Source organism: Pithys albifrons, chromosome 2 (assembly GCF_047495875.1).
Source record: "Pithys albifrons albifrons isolate INPA30051 chromosome 2, PitAlb_v1, whole genome shotgun sequence".
Lineage (NCBI taxonomy): Eukaryota > Metazoa > Chordata > Aves > Passeriformes > Thamnophilidae > Pithys > Pithys albifrons.
Window position 1 is genome coordinate 107,882,773 of NC_092459.1, and position 13,512 is coordinate 107,896,284.

Sequence of the window (13,512 nt, forward strand, 5' to 3'; positions counted from 1 at the left end):
CATACAACTCCTGAGAGGCATGAAAAGTTTGAATCAAAAATAATTTTGTAAAATCTTTTAGTAAGACACTGGCACTAGCCAGGAAGATGCCTTCTGTCACTTGGCAGCAGCTTACCTTAGAGCAAGAGCTGCTTCTCCCCTTCCTGTCCAGGAGGCATTGACTGAGGTCAAACTGCACCATAGATTAAGAGGGAGAGTAAGACAGGAAGAAGCGCTGCACTTTCAAATACAGACAATTAGTTTTATATGGACTTCTCCTTGCTGTGTTAAGTCACGTTAAGCTGTTGTCTGAAACAAATCACATCCAAAGGTCCTGTCACAAGTTTTCCTGATCCATATGCAGCTTGAGCCCAGCATGGACACTTGTTCCTGCAAGTATACCAGAAAACACTGCAGAGCATTGCTGCCCATTTCTCTGACCAGTTGCTATATTAGACATAAATCCTGGGGAAAAGATGCACCCTCCAGGGTTAGTAAGGGTATTTATATGAAAGCAGCACTTCAACAGCAGAGCATAAAACCAATTGAATTTTTGTCAACACTGCCAAAATCAGAGATTGTAGCACTGTTGCTGGTAATTCCCAAATGGCACATAAAGCAAGAGCCTACATATAAGCATACAGCCAGCCCAAATCCTGGCCTCTGTCCACAGTTGCTCACATCTCAGTTATAGCAATTTGCCTTTCTGGGAAGAGGGAACAAAAACAGCATCACTGCTGGTAGCCGCACCCATAAAGAGCTGCTTAGCTCGTTACCTTTCTGTGTTGCAAAGGAACAGGCAAACTCAGAGTGACCAAGGAAGACATGACTGAGTTCAGGTAAGTCTGCAAACAAGCAGGTTACCAAATCAGCAAGGTCACCCTGCAAAAGAGCTGGGGCACCCTGCCAGGAGCAGGAGCAAGGGCAAGAGCAAGCCAGGCTGGGGAGCTAGGAAGAAGAGCACTTTAGGATAAAGGAAAGCTCCCTCAGAAACACAGAAAAAAATATTATCAGGAAATAGTCTAGTTAGCAATGCAGCAGTTAGCTAGTGGAAAGCACATAAAGGGTTCTGCCCAAATAGCTATAAGCAGCAGGGGGTATTGCCATAATTAATAAGAGTTGCAGGTTACATTTGGTAAACACAAAAGGAAACAAACACACTCACACTGAGAATCAATCAGCCCCTAAGAAGCCACTGCTGAGAAAAGTCTGTCCTGTGCTTCATCACAACCTGTATGTAATGGAGCCATAAGGCTGTGTGAATATCTGAAGCTCCCTTTCTAAAAGCACAAAAATCTGTCTGAAGGGAAGCCACCTTTCAGGAGAAGGGTTGCCTTTTTCGTAGGGGGTCAATAAGAGTACCTTTACTGTAACAGCTCCACCCTAGTGACTCCAACTTCTCCCTCGGGGGCAAACAAGATGTCTGAAAGGAACAGAGGTGTTCACCTGCCCATAAAGCATCATGAGATGGCTTGTACTTTTCTTGCACTGAACTGACAAAGAAGACTTCGGCTTCAGTAAAGAGAGTCCACTTTCTGCTTGCTTGAAAAAAGAGGGTGTCCCGAGCAGCGATAAACCACTGCTGTTTAGAGCAACAGTCATTTCGGCCAGCTGGTAATAGGGGTGGCCAAGCCTGGATCATACAGGCACAGAGGTTCCAGTTCCCCTAGACCACCTTTGCTCAAGAAAAACTTACGGGGGAAAAGAGTGCTGCTAAGAGCCTTGCCCCCAGGGTAAAGGTGAGTTTTACCAGGGCCTGGCAGTGGGTACATCTGGAATTAAACCTTGTGACAAGAACAGCGCTCATAAGAAGCTCTTCCAACCTGCCCTGCTCTTGGCCCATGCTGAAATGCAAAGTGACTGCCAACACACCTGCAGCTGAAATTATCCCCATGATGGGAAAGTCTGAAGGTCACAGGTGAAAACAAATATTTGATGAGTCAATACAAAGCAGCCTTGAACACTGCACATCCAGCATCGGGGAGGGCCCCTCTTTGCCATGCCTGTGTGTGAATGCCCTTCAGCGTATCCCAACACTGTGTTTGAGCTGCCCTGTGTGTTTGAGACCCCCCACAGTATGCTAACCTTTTGCTTTGTTTAACATTTAGACTTTCCCTGAAAAAAGCCTCTCTGGGCTCAGTGAGCAGCAATCAGCTACATAAATTATTAGGAGACAAAGTGTTTATCTCAAATACTGCTATAGTCTCTCCTGTAGTTGGAGGGGCCACATTTCTGCTAGGTTTCTCTAAGTGGCCTTTACCTCCACAGCTCACCTTCTCCTGGGATTGTCTGACCTACATCTCACCCACTCAGAGGATGGCCACCAGAAACCTGCCTGGCCATCTTGCTTCCAACCCTCCTTCTGAGCCTGACCAGTCACAGCCCAGCTCCTTAAAGTATCTGAAGGCCATTGAGGGGAAAACACATATTCTGACTAGTGCTCTCACAGCAGAGCAAAGGAACCAGCTGAGTGAGAGACTCAGGCCTGAGCATTTGGGTGGAAGGCCTGGTCCCTATGGCAGCAGAACATGAGGTCACTGATGGGACAACGGTCCCACTTTGATAGACCTGCTCTGCTTGATACACATGTGACTTTTCCCCCCAGATGCATGAGACTGCTCAGGGGAGCATAAGGGTCCAGATCAGTCTCAGGGTTGTACTTAAGCTGCTGTTGCTGAAAAACATGGATTTTGTCCCAGTAAGTTGTGGGATTTTTGTACAGGATACCAGGAAACACAATTTTGACATGTTCAGTATCTCAAACAGTCTCTCCTTGTACCCAGCTCTGTCTCTCTCCATCTTCACTTTTCCTCTGCTCTACCTTTTCTCCTTCCAGTTCCTGTGGGATTTCTTCCAGCCCAGCTCGAAGGACAACTACCAGTCTTGGATCCTAATGCAGGAAAAACATCACTTTGGGTGTAAGGCCTGCAAAATGGGGGGAATTTTCCTGCCGTCTAAATTTTGTCATGGGAGACCTGCAAATTGCACATCACAGTGCTCTCACATGAGGGAAACCTCCTTCATGACATGAAGAAGAAGAAGAAAGCATTTTCCTGAAACCTGAGACTTGGTGGGATGGACTTTATATCTTGTCTCCTGGCTCAGCAAACTTGGGTGGGGCCAAGTGTGAATGTGCCTCAAGTGACTGCTTGCTCTGCTGGGAGTTTTGTGGAAAGCTAGGAGAGGGAAGATTTACGGTTGCTTTTCCCTGGCTTGTCGTTGTAAATTTTCATATAGAAAAAAAAGCTTGGCCATCTGTGGGGTGATAGCCCTGATTAAGCCTTGATGAGTTGAGGGAAACGCCTCAGCCCCCCTGGAGGGATGCTCTCAGCAAAGAGTTTTCAAACTGATAAGATTAACAAAGGGTCATCATCATCATGGCTAGGCTTCGAAAATGAGATTTGGGAAGGGCACTACCCATGCTTGCTGCAAGCGTGCTGGTGGCTAAAAAGGCCGATATGGGATAGGCAGGTCCAGTCACAAAAGGCACAGCGGAACATCTCTTTAGGTGATATTGGTGAGGAACGGTTCTTTCTGCGGTGTCTTTTTTCCTCAAGACTGACTCTACATGTGTTCTCAAAGGAAGCAGCAGCGTCGTGAATGGTGTGTCTCCATGAATCCCGATTGGAGGCCAGAGTGGACCATTGATGGCAGTCAATATGGCCAAGGCTGAAGTGTTGTTTCAGGGAGTCCTTGTATCTCTTCTTCGGGGCTCCTCTCTTGCGGCAGCCGGTGGCGAGTTCACCATAGAGCACAATCTTCAGGAGGCGGTGATCCTCCATCCTGGACACATGCCCTGCCCAGCACAGCTGCGTTCTCATCAGCACGGCCTCAATACTGGTGACCCCTGCCTGTTCAAGAACGGACACATTGGTCACGTAATCAGACCAGCAGATGTTTAGGATTGAATGGAGGCAGCGCTGATGGAAGCGTTCGAGAAGCTGCAGGTGGTGGTGGTAGATGACCCATGATTCAGACCCATATAAAAGAGTAGACAGTACAACGGCTCTGTAGACACTGATCTTTGTACTCTTCCTCAGGTGTTTACTGGACCAGACTCTTTTATGGAGTTTTCCAAAGGCTTTGTATGCCTTTGCTAGCCTGTTGTCTATCTCTTTGTCAATCTTACCGTCTGAGGAAATGATACTTCCCAGATAGGTGAACTGCTGGACTGACTTAAGCTCTGAATTGCCATGGTGATGTGAGGATGATGGAAGACTTCTTGAGGTGCAGGTTGGTAGAGAACTTCTGTCTTCTTCAGGCTGACTTCCAGCCCAAAAAGCTCAGCAGCCTCTGCAAAGCAGGATGTTGAGTGCTGCAGAGCTGCTTCTGTGTGAGCAACGAGGGCGGCATCGTCAGCAAAAAGCAACTCACAGACAAGGTGATTCAGGGTCTTGGTGTGGGCCTTCAGTTGCCTTGGATTGAATAGGCTTCCATTGGTACGATATCGTATGCAGATGCCGTTTTCTTCATTGAGGTCTGCTGTGGCTCTTTGGAGCATCGTGCTGAAGAAGATTGTGAATAGAGTTGGTGCAAGAACACAACCTTGTTTCACACCATTGGTTATTGGAAAGGGCTCAGAGAGTGCATGGCCATATCTGACTTGTCCACGCTGATCCTCATGTAGCAGGATGATCATTTTGAAGAACTTGGGGGGACATCCTAAACATTCCAGGATCTGCCACAGGCCTTTTCTGCTCACAATGTCAAAAGCTTTGGTGAGGTCAACGAAGGTTACATACAGACCTTTGTTCTGTTCCCTACACTTCTCTTGCAGTTGTCAGAACAAACACCATGTCTGTGGTGCTCCTATTGGCTCTGAAACCACACTGGCTTTCAGGTAGAAGATCTTCTGCAATAGTGGGTACTAATCTGTTCAGAAGTATTCTTGTAAGGATTTTACCAGCAATGGAGAGCAAAGTAATACCTTGGTAATTTGAGCAGTCTGATTTTTCTCCTTTCTTCTTGTACAGGGTGATGATGATTGCATCACGGAGATCTGATGGTAGTTCCCCTTGTTCCCAGCTACGCACAACAAGCTCGTGTGTAACCGAGGGAGACGGGTTTGTGACCTGCTGAGACAACTTCACAGAAGTTACTGCAACAGGCAACTTTATTCATCCGCTCACAAAACTCTTATACATTTCAAAAGCTGAATTCCTCCGCAGCTCCGCCACCTTGGCACTGATAATTGGTTAACAATGCTGTTTGCATGACAAGGCCTGCTCTAATTGGCCGATTACACACATCTGTTGAGAGGGTGGCAGGAGCTGCTGACCTCATTAACTAGTCCTTGAAGCTACAACACGCTAAGTACAGAAACAAGTTCAATACACAACTCACACTTTAGATCTAAGAGCATATGAAATCCCAACAATTCCCCCGTTTATTTTTTTTTTAACTATCCATGTTTGATTAATTGTCTGCAGAATGGCTTACTTAACATACCTAACTTAACATCCTAAGAGTATAATATAAACACACACAGCAATAATATCATTAAGACTTAACTTAACCGAATTACAATGCTAACTTATTAATCTTAAGAAAGTAAACTAAAACTTAAAAGAGAAACCTTATCCACACTAGTCACTAAAACAGATAAATGCCGGCATAGTAAGAGTTGTAAGGCACTGATTAGAGTTAAGAAGACTTAAAATACTACTTAACCATGTGATAAAAGGATTTCTTACTTGAGATTAGCTAATACAAGTCTCTTGCTGTCTGGTTACGTTGGCAAAGACAAACCAAATATCCTGAGTTGTCAGCAGAGTAAGGCTAACTTCACTCATAACAGCAGAACTACCAAACATACACAGTTCTATCGTTATTACAGGTGACAACTTATATGACCTAAGCAGACCCAAACAATTGGCAGAGTCCAACAGGTTGATCTCGAAAGGTGATATCATCACCATGCTGATTGTTGTCGTCTGGTGTGTCTTTATCTTGTTGTTTGGTGGCTGCCTTGGTCCACTTTGCCGGAATCCATTGAGGTCCTGTTGGTGTTAAAACACAATTATAGCCTCTCCCAAAGAATATTACTTCAGCAGGGCCTTTCCATTCACCTGTTTTAGGATCCCTATAAGTAACCTTGACAGTACAGTTGGGCTGTATTTTGGGCAGAGCTCTACCATGTAACAGAGCTGCAGGTTCTGCATTATCCCCAAAAATACATAAATGATTCATTACAAAGAGTGCCTTGTTTAGCTTCTCCTGAATATCTAATTCACCCTTAAATTTATCCAAGTATTCCTTTAAGGTTTTATTGGTTCGTTCAACTACAGCTTGTCCGGTAGGGGAGTGGGGAATCCCTGTTACATGTTTAATTCCCCAATGTTGAAACCACTTTTTCACACTTTGACTGGCATATGCAGGCCCATTATCTGTTTTGATGGTTTCTGGAACCCCCATGACTGCCACACACTGCGTCAGGTGCCGTTTAACATGCAAAGCCCTTTCTCCTGTTTGTGCAGTGGCCCATACAAACCGCAAGTAAGTGTCAACTGTGACATGGACGTACTTAAGCCTCCCAAAACTAGGTACGTGTGTGACGTCCATTTGCCATTTTTCTAGGGCTTTTAACCCGCGTGGATTTACTCCCATGCCAATTCCAGGCCCATGGTGGCTGCATTGAGGGCAAGTTCTCACAATTCCAGAGGCCTCTGCCTGAGAGAGCTCAAAGTCCCTCATCAGACCTTTAGCATTTTGGTGAAATTGATTATGCGCCATCCTGGCAGATTCGAATTTGTTACGTAGACAGTGGATCGTTATTGCTGCAGAGACTAGTGCATCTGCCTTTGCATTGCCCTGTCCCAGACCCAAACTCCACTGATGGCTCCGTATGTGAATTACACAATACGGCAAGCTGCGCTGTCGAATAGCTTGCTGGAGCTGTTGGAACAATCGCACTGATCGAGGCCTACCAGTTTCTCTTATTGCTGCATCCTCAATGCGCTGGGCCACACCTGCAACGTACAATGAATCTGTTACTACATTCAATGAACTCATCATCCAGTGATTAAATGTCCAACATACCGCGGTAAGTTCTAGTGTCTGCAACGTATCCTCAGCAGTTCCCTTTAGCACCTTCTTTTGCCACTGATTATCTGTTTTCCACACAATGGCAGCAGTTTTCGATAACTTCCCTGCATCAGTAAACACAGTGACAGCACCCACTAGCTGTGTTCTAGAGCCTGACCATCTCTGCGTGGTTAACAAGGCCCCAAGTTTCCCTGTAGGAAATTCTGTGGTTATGGAACCTGACCATCCTAGCAAGCTTCGTTGGAGCACCTCTGAGTTATTCAAGGCCCATTCAAGTTCTGTTGGTGTCATGGGCAGATGGACATATTCTGGTTCTGCCCCTGAAATGGCAACTGTTCTCATTCTAGCCTTTATAATGAGGTTTGCCATGCTCTCAATGAGTGGTACAATGCTTTTCTTGGGCATAACTGGACCAAATACCCACTCTATCAAACACACTCTCTCCTTCTGTTTTCCCCCCTTTTTCTTTTGCCATTGAGCAATCACTGCATTCACGAATGGGGTCGACAGGAGAACAAAAACCGAAAATGGAAAATTGAGAATTCTGCGGTGTGCCCATCTATTATTAACTTTGTCTACAATGTTTTGGAGGGCCATAGGTTGTGCATCAGAGACACAGACAGGCTGGGTAGGGTCTGTACCATTCAGCAGCGGCAACAGAGGTGCAAGGTCTTCATTCCGTAAGCCTACCACTGGCCGTACCCATTGCAGATCCCCTAATAGTTTCTGAGCATCATGCAGGGTAACAACCTCTGTTGATATGGTCAGTTTTTGGGGACGGATCACTGAATCTGAGATAGCCCACCCTAAATACTTCCAAGGCTGGCTAATCTGGAGCTTTTCCTGTGCTATTTGAAGTCCAAAGGCAGAGAGGGTGTCAAGGATTTGCTGAGTTTGTTCAGAAGTAAAGGACTGTTGTTGACAGAATACCACATCGTCTAGGTACTGGTAAATTAGTACATGTGGCCATGTTTGCCTTAGTGGAGCTAGCGCAGCCGCTACATAGAGCTGACACAAGGTGGACAGCGAGTTGGAATGCGGCTGTGTTACAGCTGCAAGCCGCGCAGGGAGTTGGTCAAGAATGTCAGCAATAGCCTTGTTCTCCTCTTTTACCACTGCCCCCGCAGCTTCAGCTAAAAATACACTTTGCTGCTGCGCTTGGGCTCTGGAGACTCGTTCCAGCATATCCACCAGCGAGGCCTCCTTAGGCAAAGTGCTTAAGAGCAATCTAGTTTTGCCATTTGCATGTTCAAAGGTGAAGGTCTTAAGGAGAGTCTCCCTCATACCTTCTTGCAAATCCGCGTCAGATTCCAAAGCACTGACTAAGCGATTAATAAAGGTCTCATAAGTCTCTCGCTCACCCTGACACACATTCGCCCAGTTTGGCCCCTTTTTCTCTGTTGGGATATGCAACAACGCCTTATGAGCTGCTTCTGCAGACGCTCTATGGAACTCAGCAGGAAACTGGAGCTGTCTGGGAGTTGCTGCGTATGGGCCTTGCCCCATTAGCATATTGAGCTGTAACCCATGCAATGCATGCCCCTGAGGCACTGGTGTATTCACAACCTTTCTACATTCCTCCTCCCATAACCTTTCCCACTGTACATATTGAGTTGGTGTGCATAGCAATTTTGCCAAGGCCATGCAGTCATTTGGACACAAAAGCTCTGTGCTAAAGACATACCCCAGCATTTGCTTTACTGGTTCACTATGCAGCTGATATTGAGTAACCGTAGCTCGTAGCTGCTGTAACAGCTTCCATTCATAAGGCTTATGAGTTCCTACAGCCTGGCCCTGCGGGTTGGTAGTTTGCAGTATGGGAAAACAACAATGAGACCCCAAAGCCCCTACCGCCGACCAATCACCCTCCAGCAAGGCATCCTGTATTATACCGGACCAATTTTCCCCATTCCTAGGACGCAGTAGTAACCCCCCACCCAACTCTATCATTACGTCATTCCCGAAGTCAAGAGCCCTCAGGTTATCCGTGATGCCGGCAGGGGGAGGGGGTGGTGGAGGCCACGGCGGCGGCCGATAGCGCGGAGCGGAGGGGATCGGAGACTCCCGATCTCGGCGCTTGCGGTTGATGTCGTCATCGAAATCAGAGTCGCTGGAGCCGCTGGGCAGGAGCGGGGTCGACCTTGGCATTTTCAGACGGCAGTCAGCGTCCCTAGCATCGGCAGTTGACGTAGCGGAATTTGAGGCTTCGGCAGCTGCGGCAGCCTCTTGCACCTCACCAGCGTTCTGAAGGACTGGTACTTCCAAGCCAGGGGCTACAGGAACCATCTTGAGAAGTCCAGACTGGCCACGCCGGTCCTCATTGTCATCTAGCATATGTTGAGCTGCCATAGCCACCTTCTTCTCAGCCTGGTACTGCTTAAGGTGGCTCATAACTTCTCGCCAGGCTGGTCCTAGTTCTTTCGCCTCTTTGCCTCCATCTATTGCTTTTTCACGGAGCTTATCACCTACTTCTTGCCACTCCAACACATCAAAAAGTTGTGATGACAGTTTAAAGAGTCCTGCTTTCTTAGCCCACGCGAGCAAACATAACAGCTTTTTCGTGGACACAGCAACGCCTTGCACAGCGAGAAACTCTAAGAACAATTGCTGGGCTGCATCCTTTTCCATTTTTCACTCGTTTACAGCCCACCACGCTCGGGGTGTCGACAAAACCTTTGGCGTGTTCGACCTTTTCTCCCACTACTTCCTCTTTCAAGGGCACTCACATATCCAGACGAGCTGGATCTTGCGGGCAGCGTCCTGCACCTCCAAGTAACCGGATTCTGCGGGACAGGGTCCACACGTCTGAATTCTTCAGATTCCGCGGACTGAAATCGCACGTCTGGTCCAGCCAGATTTAGCAAAAGCGGCTAGCAACCTCTTTTCGGGCGCCAGTTGTAACCAAGGGAGACGGCTTTGTGACCTGCTGAGACAACTTCACAGAAGTTACTGCAACAGGCAACTTTATTCATCCGCTCACAAAACTCTTATACACTTCAAAAGCTGAATTCCTCCGCAGCTCCGCCACCTTGGCACTGATAATTGGTTAACAATGCTGTTTGCATGACAAGGCCTGCTCTAATTGGCCGATTACACACATCTGTTGAGAGGGTGGCAGGAGCTGCTGACCTCATTAACTAGTCCTTGAAGCTACAACATGCTAAGTACAGAAACAAGTTCAATACACAACTCACACTTTAGATCTAAGAGCATATGAAATCCCAACACTCGTGGAATTTGGCATGGAGTGCTTGACCTCCATGCTTCCAGATTTCAGGTGGAATTTCATCAACCCCAGCTGCCTTGCCAGTTTTCACCTGCTGTATGCTGCATCCAATTCATTTTTCACCGGTTGTTGTGTAATGTGCTGAATTGCTGAGCCTTGGACTACATAGTTGGCACTGAAGAGAGTCTGAAAGCGCTCAGACCATCGGTTCAGGATGGAGGTTTTATCTGTTAGAAGCATTTGACCATCTGCACTGATTAGTGCACTTTGAACCTGGTGGGTGGGTCTGTACACTGCTTTCAGGGCTTCATAGAATCCTCTTTGGTCACCCAAATCTGTGCATAGTTGTGTCTTTTCTGCTGGGTCGAGCCACCATTTGTTCTGGATGTCTCGAAATTTCTGTTGGAGCTTACTGCATGCAAAACAAAAGGCGGCTTTTCTTACATGGCAAGATGGCTGAGCAAGGTGTGCTTGGTGAGCAGTTCTCTTCTTCAACAATTCCTGGATCTCTTGATTGTTCTCATCAAACCAGTCTTTGTTTTTCTTGAAGGAGAACCCTAGGGACTCTTCAGAGGACTGCAGGATGCAATTTTTCATATGCTGCCAAAGTGCTTCAGGAGACGGATCTATGGGATTATCTTTAAATCTAGTTTGAAGGTTTCCCTGGAAGCTGTCTCTCACTGTGGCTGTCTGAAGATTGCTGACTTGGAGCCTCCTCCTTGGAATGCTGCCTCTTTTAGGTTTGGGCTTGAAGTGGAGGTTAAGTTTGCAACGCACAAGGCGATGGTCTGTTTGACATTCTGCACTAGGCATCACTCGAGTATGACGGACATCGCTGACATTTCTCTGTTGCACTAAGATATAGTCAATGAGGTGCCAGTGCTTGGATTGAGGATGCATCCAGGTTGTCTTCAGGCTGTCTTTCTGTTGAAAGATAGTGTTGGTGATGGTGAGCTGCCGTTCTGCACAAAACTCTAGCAGGAGGCGTCCGTTGTCGTTGCAGTTTCCAACGCCATGCTTGCCCAGGACTCCTTTCCAGGCTTCAGAATTCTTACCTACTCTGGTGTTGAAGTCACCAAGGATTATGATTTTATCATCTGCAGGAACATTTTGGGTGAGGCAGCGAACGTCAGTGTAGAATTTGTCTTTTTCCACTGGGTCAGCTTGGCGAGTTGGGGCATAAACGCTAAAAAGAACAACATGTTGCTTGTTCTGTAGAGGGAGGCGTAAGGACATAATGTGATCAGAATGACCTGTCGGCAGATTTTCAAGTTTGGAGGCAATGGAGTTTTTAATCATGAAGCCAACTCCTGAAAGGTGTCTTCGGTTTTGGGTTTGCCTGACCAGTAGTGTGTAGCCAGCACCATGTTCTTTAAGGCTGCCTTCCTCATGAAGATGAACTTCACTGAGAGCAGCAATGTGGATGTTGAGCCGTGACAGTTCGTGGGCTATTAGGGCAGAACGACGCTCAGGACATCTACTATCCCCAGTATCAAGCATGGTTCTGATGTTCCAACATAGAATCATAGAATCGATTGGGTTGGAAAAGACCTCCAAGATCATCGAGTCCAACCCTTAACATGCGAGTGTTAGTTTGAGAACACCTTTGCAGGCAGGTGTATGCCTTTGAAATCTCTTTGTCTTTGTTTGACCACATGAAAGATGCCGGATGGCTGTGGTTATCCAACCGGGTGTGGAGATGAGCTTTGGTTAGGCCACCATTGCTAGACCCCTCTCCGTGTGGAGCTAGCAGTGCTGTCCCTAGAAAAGGCTGCTTGGTCGTTCAGGATGCTGCCTCAAGAGACTGTCATCTCCGGGGTCAAGTCTCAAATGACCAATATCCTGAACCGCCTGCATGCAGGGTTGGGTCTGCGGCTTCCAGCTGCTTCCTATCACCTGCCGTTTTCGACCCTTGCCTGTCGCTACAGGGCTTTGCAATGTGGGTGAACCCTTCGAGCCTGCGCAATGGATTTTTTAGGTGAGGCACAGCATGCACAGAACTGGCTCCACCCTTTAATCCTGAGGTTCATCTGCCACGGCCTAGCGAGCTTGGACGGTGATAGTGAGTACTTCAAGGACGTAGGTTTGGTTAGAGTATCCTTCTCTTAGATGGATGGCCTTACAGGGCTAAGCGAGTTCCATCAGCCTGGGTTTGGGGTTGGAGTTGTCCTTCTTCCTAGGATGGTTGCCAGAGGGCTAGTGAGCCCATCCTGCCAGTGGACACACTTTGTCTGACCCTTCAGCTGAGACCTGTCTGGCATGGGAGACCCTACCGGTGGCACAAACCACCTCCAGCGTAGCTCTCAGCCTCATGAGGGCACGCAAGCTTCTCCCCCGCAACAAGGGGGTGTCCCAGAAGAACAAAGGGTGGAGTGTTGTAAAGAATGACATGGCCCTCCTTCGCAATATCTTCTATGACTACTCAAGGAGCCACTCCCCTCAGGCGTCTGTATCACCTCCCAGAATATTGAATATAGTCACATGTTGCTGCCTCTAATCAGGTAGGTCTGAAAGACCACCTTACAAGTTTCGTTTTCACCTTAAAAGGACATGTTTCCAGCCTCAACCAATTGGAGTCAGACCTCCGCACCTGGGGCGGGGTCACTTAAGGTGATACATACCTGTATGTTTTGAATAAACTTTGGACTTGCTTGAACATCATATTGGTGTGTGCGGTCTCACTAGAGCCTGGTCTGCAACATTTGGTGGACCTCGACGTGATTTGAGGACATGGAAGCCACCTGCAGACCTGCCTAGAACCTTAAGGAGTGGCCCCCGAGAGCTGCTGTGCCCCAGTTTTTTGGGGGCTTTGTGGAGAAGCCTCCGAGAGCTTCGGTCTCCCGTAAACTCGGGAGTTTTTTGTAGTGGCCTTAAGAGCTGCTGGAAGAACGTGGACTGAAAGAACCATGACCTTCAAACCGGTGAGTTAAAGAAACATGGGGAATTCCGAATCAACTAAGACAAACTTATTGCTTGATAAATTTGAAAAACTAGCTTGTGTTACAAAAACAAACATTGAAAAACAAGCATTACAAAAATTTTTGGACTGGTGCCTTAGTCGCGGGCACTTAACAGATGCCAATTCCACATTTTCCATACAATTATGTGGCAATATTGGGGCAGATTTGTGGAATTTAGCGCAAACTGCACCTGAAGAATTTTTGCCGCTTATTCCGTCATATACAGCTATAAGGCAGATGCTGTTTGAGGTAGAACGAACCCGTAAAAACCTCGAGCTACCTGAGAAAAAGGAAAAAAGTTTC

The 13,512-nt window shown here is 47.1% G+C and overlaps 1 protein-coding gene across 2 annotated transcripts in view; it reads right to left on the minus strand.

Annotated features, from left to right (window-relative positions):
- Positions 1 to 13,512, minus strand: part of SNX5 (sorting nexin 5) — a 67,372-nt gene that overhangs the window by 4,297 nt on the left and 49,563 nt on the right. The window contains exons 13-14 of one of the 2 annotated variants that reach the window (XR_011700086.1): positions 6,906 to 6,947; positions 4,907 to 5,978 (exon numbers count right to left, since the gene is read on the minus strand). The gene's annotated coding sequence lies outside the window, so the exon portion shown is untranslated. Of the gene's footprint in view, positions 1 to 4,906; positions 6,948 to 13,512 lie in introns of both variants that reach the window. The other variant, XR_011700085.1, reaches the window with a different exon arrangement.